The 9,294-nt window shown below is 38.6% G+C and overlaps 1 long non-coding RNA gene across 1 annotated transcript; it reads left to right on the plus strand.

The window, feature by feature from the left end:
- Positions 1-405: 405 nt before the first annotated feature.
- On the plus strand, positions 406-6,423 carry LOC112541284 (uncharacterized). Its single transcript, XR_003085303.1, has 3 exons — positions 406-477; positions 5,311-5,377; positions 5,512-6,423. It is a non-coding gene; the product is annotated as an uncharacterized LOC112541284 (long non-coding RNA).
- Positions 6,424-9,294: the final 2,871 nt, after the last annotated feature.

Genomic DNA, 9,294 nt, shown 5'->3' on the forward strand with positions numbered 1-9,294 from the left:
TGTTTCTTTTTGTCAAGGACTGCCGCAACTGCTTTTACATTATGTTTACTTGCAATGTTGTTGTGACATGTGGCCATAACAAGAAAAATGATTGACTGACATCTCCATGATGCTGGTCTCCTTACTTAAAATTTGAAAGGCAGGGTGGGGTGGGGGGGCCCAAACCAATATCTTGACAGTTATTCAGAACGTATTATAATTTTTTTGCCCTCCCCTCTTCATTTGTAAGCTTGAAAAAAGCCTAAGAATGTCTGTAATTTCAGTTTCAAATGGTATTTGCAACCTTGGAAGACTCAGCAGGAGTTCTAGAAAACAAAACTTCTTTGTTTGCACTAGATTGCTTTCATCATCTTGTACTCTCTGCATATCCGCTCCACCTGCTTAAGCAGCTCAGATCCCACGCTGATTCAGCTGGACTCTAAGCTGCCTTGCAAAACAAGTTGTCCAGATGGAGATGTTTGGGCCCTGAGTTGCCAGGTGAGTCTGGATTGCTGGCTACCAGATCTGTGGTCTGTGATTGTGGCTTCCCAACTTCCTGTGCCTGAAAAAAAATTGCCAGTTGCTTTCATTTCTATGGGCAGATCTTTCTGGACATATATGCCATTATATGTATGTATGTATGTATGTATGTATGTATGTATGTATGTATATCTACAAAGCTAAATTAAATGCATCTACATTAAATTAAATGCAATAATTAAAAGTTAAAGCATCAAAATGTACATATATGTAGGAACAAAAGCCAATTTTAAAATAAAATTCCTTTTTTGTAATTCCCATCTTGCCTCAATAAGGTCTGCTGCCACTTTTGATACGGATCTTTCTCAGTGGCATAGCAACATTTACTTGAACCTAGAATTTCACTGGTCTGAAGCCCCTCATGAAGTTTTTTTTCCCCAATACTTCTCCCCCCTCCAACCCTTTACTGTTTTTCTTCTTCCTTTTAAATTAGTCTAGTGGTGCACTATTTAACCGTTTTTCTAATCACTGAAGGTAGAAGGTTTCATCCCAGCTCATTTCGGCTATTTTGGTGGCTCGGGTGAAACCGTTCAATCTCAGTTGATTGGAAAACCTATGAAACAGTGGTCTGGTGGACTTATTAAAATAAGAAGAAAAAGAAAGCCCAGCTGAAAAGAAGGTAGCTCAGGAAAAGATTTTTTTTTTTTTTTATATTTCATGGGGTTTCAGATTGAGAGTGTTGCAGCAGACCTTAGTAAAGCAAAGCAGGGGAAATGAAGTGAAGGGTGTCCCCGCCTCTGCGCAATAGCCAATCAACGTGGAGGGCTTTGCCTAGAGGAAAGTAAAGCATAGCATGAAAATCAGACACAAATGCTTGAGCCAGCTGAAGCTGAAAAACACTGCTTTCAACTCAGAGCATGAAAATATGGGTGAGTTCTTATTCCCAGAGGCTGAAGGTGTAGAACAGTGTTTCTCAACCTTGTCAATTTTAAGATGTCTGGACTTCAACTCCCAGAATTACCTAGCCAGTTGCTGGGTGGGTAATTCTGGGAGTTGAAGTCCAGACATCTTAAAGTTGCCAAGGTTGAGAAACACTGGTGTAGAGGATATGATGTTCTCCATCTCTGCTCTCCAGAAATAGTTGGTAGCCTGTACTCATGACTGGGCAACCTGGTAGCATGACTGGGCAATATGCTACCTATATCTATACCAATGTGCTGCGATCTCCTTTTGGTCTCAGCAGTTGGCACGAGCTGGCTGGCCTTATCAAAGTTCAGAAGCTAAACCTTCTATAGAATCTTAGTTTTCTATGTATAGTATTCCCCAAAAGCATGTCCACATATAGTTCTTTTTAGATTTCTTTAAAATCTTTTTTTCCCCCTTAATGGTGTTTAAAGGCCTTTTCTGATCTTGTCTCAGATATTTCAGGAGAGATTACGTCTAAGTGATTATAGTTATGTGCAATTATATTTGTCCTGTTTCTAAAGTAGTAAAATTCTTCTGTCATCAGGTACAAGGAGGGCCAAAACCTTTTCTTGATTATATTATTTGCCATTCAAGCCTTTTCCAATTCAGTACATGTCAGAAGTAACTTAACTCTTTGCAAACAATCAATAGAATTGATTTGTTTAATGGTCTTTATGAACAATGGCGTCAAGCCAGACAATAAGTGATCTTTGTCTAGGAGGCTGAGAGCAACTTGTGACCTGTAACGCTGAACATGCTAAAATGCCAGCAGGACTATAAATGGAGAGATCTATTAGAATACATATATCTTGGATGAAATGACATTTTGGCTGACAAATAGCAAGAAGAGAGAAAAACTTTACAGACAGGAACTCCACTATGGGAACTATATAGTTCTAAATGTCATGGAAAACAGGTGTGTTCTGCCTGTTTTGTGCCAAAAATGTACAGCCTAAGGAAAATTCTTGGATTGATATTTCAGTGTATTTGTAGTATACAGTCATGACACCTGCTCTTAGTTTCTCACATGGAAGGGAAGGGTAATATGTCCAGAAGGACATGTGTAAAATTTTAATTCGTTAGATCACATACTTTGCAAAAGAAGACAACAAAGATGTAACTGATCAAATTAGGTGCTTTTGTAGAGCTGTGAGGTCTCTTACAAAGACTGATGTGAACCATTTTTTGTAGCAGATAAAGGAGGGAATTTAAAGCTTTAGCATATTTTTGTTACCAACGTAACACCCTGAATTCTTTGCAGATTTTGATATGGCAATGAAATACATTGTCATGTCCAGTGTGGTGCTTGGGACTGTCTAAGACCCTTCAATATTAATGTAAAACAACACTTCCAATCCACTTAATGAGTCGCTCCTATTGTATAATGTCATTTTCCAAGATTATGCATTTTATGACAATATTACCTTTTTCATAGAATAAATTTTATAAGGTAAAAAGACCGTCACTGCTTATAGTTGGGAAATTCAGTGTATCCTGTGTAAATTTGGGAAGTACTCTAATAGTCCCAGGAGAAAAAGACAATGATATGCTTTCATAGTAGGAGAACTCAGTGCAGTTATACATTGGTCTAGGGAGGAATATTTCCTTCCTGGCTAGTTGTCAGTTTATAAAGACAGTAGAACTTCCCTTGCAACTTAAATAATTGTGCTTCTGAACTGGGATCATTCCACATAATTCAAATCTCTCCCTCCCAGCCAGATTCATAGTACGTGGGAAGAGTTTTTATTGATTTTATTTATTGATCATATTTATAGTTGTCAACTTTTCTGAGCTGAAGGTCACATTTGGATTTTTGAGAGCATTTTATAGACATTCTGACAAAATGGCTGCCATGCTTGGCACGGCCAGTCACAAAACACTCATATCTGATGGTAAACTGCTAATAATCCTTCATGATCCTAGCCTCACAAGCACACTATTGTGTTGAAAACATGGATGGGAAGGGCATTAATGATTTATTTCATTTTCTTCTCATATGAAGTGAAGATGAAGGGATTTCTACTGTTTCAGAGTCTGAAGAAGCTTGGGGGTGTATTAATGGAATTAATTTGGTCAGATTTCAGTTGGTCAATTGGAGGATAAGTGCTTGACGGGCACGAAATGGAGAAATACTGTATGTGCGATTCCTGTGGGAAAACAAGAATCTATAGTTGATACCTCCTAGCCTTAACCTATAATGGGTCTTTCCCAATTAACCTTAGTGACCCTTCTTTAGGGTAAGGATGTAATAACCCATATCTGAAATCTCCCAAGGCACAGAGGAATTAGCCTGTAATTTCCCCTTCCTTTTGTTACCCCTTCCTGATGGTAGAGATACATAAATGCAAACTAACTTAGTGACCCTTCCCTGGATGTTATCTCTTTATGATACCAGACTTCCTAGTACTGTATACTGTTCCTTATAGGCATATTGTCTCTTTGTGATAACAAGATGTCACCCGACAGTCATTCATCATAATAACCTAAGTTTGCACCGGTATGACGCGCAAGGTCATAAAGAGGCTCCTAACCAATCATTATCCTTCCTTTTGACTCTGTTTTCTTGAACGTAATGTATAAAAACCCAATTTCTTTGTGTTCGGTGTGCCTCTTTTGACAGAGGCAGCCCCTTTACTGCTGCACAACAATAAAGGAAATATCTAAAGGTTTCTAGTGTCCAGTGAAGTTATTGGCAGTCATCTCCGGGCAAGAACGCTGTTTTGGGTCCAATAGCTGATTGGTTCACTCCATTCTCAGTGTTCGGAGGTTGGCAGAAGTAGAGGTCACAGTGGAAGTTGGCAGATCTGCTACAAACTACTTTGGATGGATTGGAGAGTGGAAATGCTCTGTCTTTTGAATTTTATTCCACTCACCTTAGATGCTGGGCAAGTTAGATGACACAGACAGTTCTGATCTCCACCTTAGCACTGCCACTTGGTCCTCTCTCCTTCACTTTGTACTTGCTTTTTATTTGTTCAAACCTATGTTTCAGTGTAGTAGTCATCCATCCAAACAGTACACAACCAAGCATTGCATATATTTGTAGAGCACCTACAAGAGTTTGTGGCCTGATCCTCCCTATCTGCTGTTTATATTTGTTTCAAAGGCTTAGGCTTGAGGGCAGTTGCTCCACTGACCAGCATTTGTCTACTCTGGGGACTGTTTCATTCTATTGTCTGCTGTATGAATAACTAGCAACACAAGTAACATGTTGCTAGTTATTCATACAGTGCTTCAGAGGTGCTTCAGTTCTGATACCAACTCTTACAGTGGCTATCTGGGTTTAACAATGACTGTTGACAGACAACTTGCAAAAAGTTGGCTTTTCAGAGGACTTTGGTATATTTTTTTCATCTTCTTGGTGGCTGTGAAGAGCCCAGATTCCTTTTTTACTGATCTGTTTGCTACTTTCTTAAAAATAGAGATTTTCCCCCTTGCTTTATTTGCAGTATTATTTCTGCCTTTCTGTTTCTTACTTTTTCATTTGATAATTGACAGTGTTAATTAAAACACTAATTAAATAAAGAAGGTCCTGGATCAGAAACCTTCTTCTGATTCTCAGGTATCCAGGATCAGCAAAGCAACAGGATCTTTCTTGATGATCTTCAGACATTATGAGAAACAAAACTGGGATATATTTGTGTGAAGGATTTGTAGAGGATTGTTTTAGTTCTTCAGGTTTTTTTGCTGTTTTCTCAGATCTTACTGAAACTAACAAATGGAGGTTATATTTAAGTTTCTTACAGATGATTGAATAATTTCACCCAATTACATTCCTGTGGTGGTTGCATCCTTTGCATGCTTCACTATTATGACATTTTGTTCCACATGCTAAACTCCGAACTCAGAAGTTTGATGAAACTTGTTTTATTATTTTTTTTAAAGCAGAAATCTGGGTGTCAGCAGATGAATGCACTGGATGCAATGCTGGAGGCCAGCACTATCAATGCTCGTAAGTCAACCGTAACCTTAATATCATTCTGAGAGAGTTTCTCTTTTCTTATCTATTAAAAAGTTCTTAGCATGTTTATTTGAAATGACACCTGAGGCCTGAAGTCTCTCTATTTCTCACTCCTTTTTTTCCAGACTCCCAGTCTATTCTGCACAAATCATCTTTGGAAATCTCTGGAGGCAATTTGATCCTGCAAGTCTTCAGGTTCAATTGGCAAGCTAACAGATAAGAGTGAATGCACTGCAGATTAGCATCCAGCTTTGAATTCTTATCCAGTCTTTTGGAGTTAGGCTCATCATCAGTTTTCTAAAGGGTTTCAAGTGCCATCCTTTGCGCCAATTCCCAGTCCCAAATCAATCAGTTTCAAGCCTCATTTTATATTCAACAAATGTGGAGAACCTCTCGATTGCTGACATTCTTTTCCTACTTTTTGACACTTTCCGTTCAGATTGCAACTATTTTTTTAATGAATTCTTCCAAGCACCTGGCTAGACTGGAGATAGCTGATTTATAAACAATGGCCAGATTATGGGATTCCCCCTTTTTTGCAATAAAATCCAGCATGAAATCACTTGACAAATGTACTTGTTCAGTTATCTTCATTATGATAAATTATTTTACATCAAATCACAACCAAATAGACTGAATCATGTGAGAGCTGCTTGACACTCTGAATATATTGCTTTGTTTTTAAAACCTTTTAGCAATTGGCCCATAAATATGTTGTAGCTAAGGAGTACTGCATCTTTAAGTATATTAAATGCAGTCTTCTGTGACCAAACATAATAGGATTTTTAAATGAATTTTAATTGCAGTACTTAAGAAACAACTTTTTAAACTTTCAACATGTGCAAGGCCTTTTGAAACTGACCAATTCAAATTAAACCTGGACAAATAACCGTCTTTTTTGATAGCATGGTTACAAGATTATATCACCTGTCAATGTCAAATATATGGATAAATGGGGGAAGTTTAAGTGTGTGTCTATGTAGGGCTCAGATTTAAATCCTCTCAACAGGGGATTTCAAAGAGAAAGAAATGCAATAAATCTGAGGTCGGCATAAGGTCACTGTGATTTTGTTCTGTACTTTGAGAGCTTAATATAAATATGCTTCTGGTGTAGATATAATCATGATGCTTTGATCCAGATAAATTTAACCAAGAACCAAATAAAAACAAACAAATTATAGTATAAAAAGAACACAATCAGATCTGCATTACAACTAAGTTGGTTTTCAGGGTATTCATTGAAATCATAAACTATTCATGGCAAAGCCCATATAGATGTTTGAAAACAATTTTCTGATTGGCGCAGCTAACTTATTCAAAGAAGAAAATAATCCTCCAACTCCTAAAGTAATATTTTGGATTATGGCCTGCCACAGTTACGCAGTGCTGCATTAGAAGCCTATGTGTTGGAGAGATTAAATAAGCTTGTTTGCTGATGTTTGTTTGTTTGTAGCAAGAAAGAAAATGTATAAAACCAAAGGCCAGCAATGGCAACATTTGGAAAATTTACCTTTTAGCTGTAGTATTTCTTATGTCTAATGACAGACCCAGTTTTGCCATTAAAAAAGTGAGGAAACAGATACTATGAAGGGAGACAGCCATGAGCGCTGGAAGATGATGCTATGACTGCTGTACAGGTTGGTACCTCCTTTTATAGCCTAAGCCAGTGTTGTCCAAACTTGGCCACTTTAAGATGAGTGGACTTCAACTCCCAGAATTCCCCAGCCAGCATGGCTGGCTGGGGAATTCTGGGAGTTCAAGTCCATTCGTCTTAAAGTGGCCAAGTTTGGACAACACTGGCCTAAGCCATGGGGGAGCGTGTCGTCTAGTTTTCAGTGCTGATTCAACTAAGCACTCCAGTTACTTTTCATGTTGAGAACTGAGATGGAAAAGGAAATATGTTATCCTTTGCCCCAAACATTTATTTATGTATATGTATATGTATATGTATATGTATATGTATATGTATATGTATATGTATATGTATATGTATTTGTAGGCTCAGTGCAGCGTATTCAGTCTAGAAAATCATTTCAGGGTTGTGATTATAGTGAAAATTGTGGGGAGGTGACCATGCCTTATCTGTGCAGCCCCAGTAATAGGTGTTATAAGAAAGAGTGATATTCAATTCCCAGAATTTCCCAGTCAGCAGGTTGTTTCATCAGAGATGTCTGTGAATTCTGTAAGGAACATTTGTGTGTGGGGTCAATGTCTGCAAGATGGCAGGAGTAATATATCCAAGCTATACCCATGCCTGCCACGTTGCAGATTGTGACTTGACCCCCCGCCCCGGATGCCCACGTGTGGTGGCCAGGAATAGGATTATCAGCAAAAATAATCTACCTTGAGTTCACTGGTCATCTAAAACCAGTTAACAGCCAGAAGGCTGGGAAAAATAGGTGCAATTACCATATTTTTCTGACTATAAGATGATACTTTTTTCTAAAAACCTTACGCTAAAAATTGAAGGGCGTCTTATTCAAGGAAGTCAGCCGAGGAGAGAACCGTGCGGTTGCAAAACTGCCCATACTTTGTGTCTGCAAACAGGCTTCCTCCTATTGCTAGCCTCCAATCATGAGTGAAATAGCTTGACTCTGCAAACAGACTTCCTCCAATCACGAGCCTTATGTAACTGACGTCAGCTGATGCTGAACAAACCAATTAGAGGAAGTCTATTTGCAGAGACAAGCTGTTGGCAGTTTCACTCGTGATTGAATGTAATCAGTTATGCAAAAGAGCATGGAAATAGAGCTGCAGAGAGACGGTTTGGACCTCCTCCCACCGAGTGTATCAGGTAAATGTTAACTAATTACTAAATAAAAATGTGTTCTGCACTATCTTTAAAATATTGATTTCTTAATTTTGGGTTGGAAAAGTGGGGGTCATCTTGTACATGGGGGCGTCTTATTGACAGAAAAATACGGCACTTAGGTTAGTTAGCCTGGACCAGAAATAGGCAACCTGCAGCTCTTGAATCTATTTTTTCTGGTTATCAGAATCTCCTTCAACTGTATCACCACATTTTAGGGTTCATGCACTTTCCCACTATTTTCATAGAAACATATAAAACTGTTGGATGGATGGATGGATGGATGGATGGATGGATGGATGGATGGATGGAGAAAGAGAGAGAGAGAGAGAGAGAGAAAGAAAGAAAGAAAGAAAGAAAGAAAGAAAGAAAGAAAGAAAGAAAGAAAGAAAGATCCCAAATCATCCCAAACCATGAAAACCATAAAAAATAAAATTCTGTTCCCATCCATATGCATGATAGTATGACCTGGCTTGTATCATCTTCTGCCCCCAATTTTCAGCCTTCTTCCGCAAAATGAGATGTAGTTCCCAGCTATCAATCAGTTGTCCACCTTTGGCTTAAACAGCTGCAAATGGGAGGAGCCATACCCTTTCATCAAAAAACACTTCTTTTTTTCCATACCAAAAAGGAGGGGGAAAAAGGTATGTGTGTGTGTGCATGTGTATGTGCTTACAGGGGGAATTTTAGCTCAACAGAGCAGTTTTATACTTTTATGCCAGTGTTGTCCAAACTTGGCCACTTTAAGATGAGTGGACTTCAACTCCCAGAATTCCCCAGCCAGCACGGCTGGGGAATTCTGAGAGTTGAAGTCCACTCATCTTAAAATGGCCAAGTTTGCACAACACTGCTTTTATGCAGAAGATTGCAGGGCCAGTTTTATTTCAAGACGAATGGCTGGCAGGCAGTGGGAATCTGAGGTCTGGACAAAACAAATAAGACCTGTTCTGTACACTTCATTTGATGGTGTCTCTTAAGTCACCTTCCCAAAAGTAAATATTTCCCCAAGGTGATGCACAAAATGATGATTGAAAAAAACCAAAGAATGACGTCAGTATTTAAAATAACAAAACAGAAGGCAGCTTGCTTGTGAATATAA

This window comes from Python bivittatus, unplaced genomic scaffold (genome assembly GCF_059951505.1).
Source record: "Python bivittatus isolate LINGU-HERP-01145 unplaced genomic scaffold, Pbiv_v1 ctg000480_np1212, whole genome shotgun sequence".
Classification (NCBI taxonomy): Eukaryota; Metazoa; Chordata; class Lepidosauria; order Squamata; family Pythonidae; genus Python; species Python bivittatus.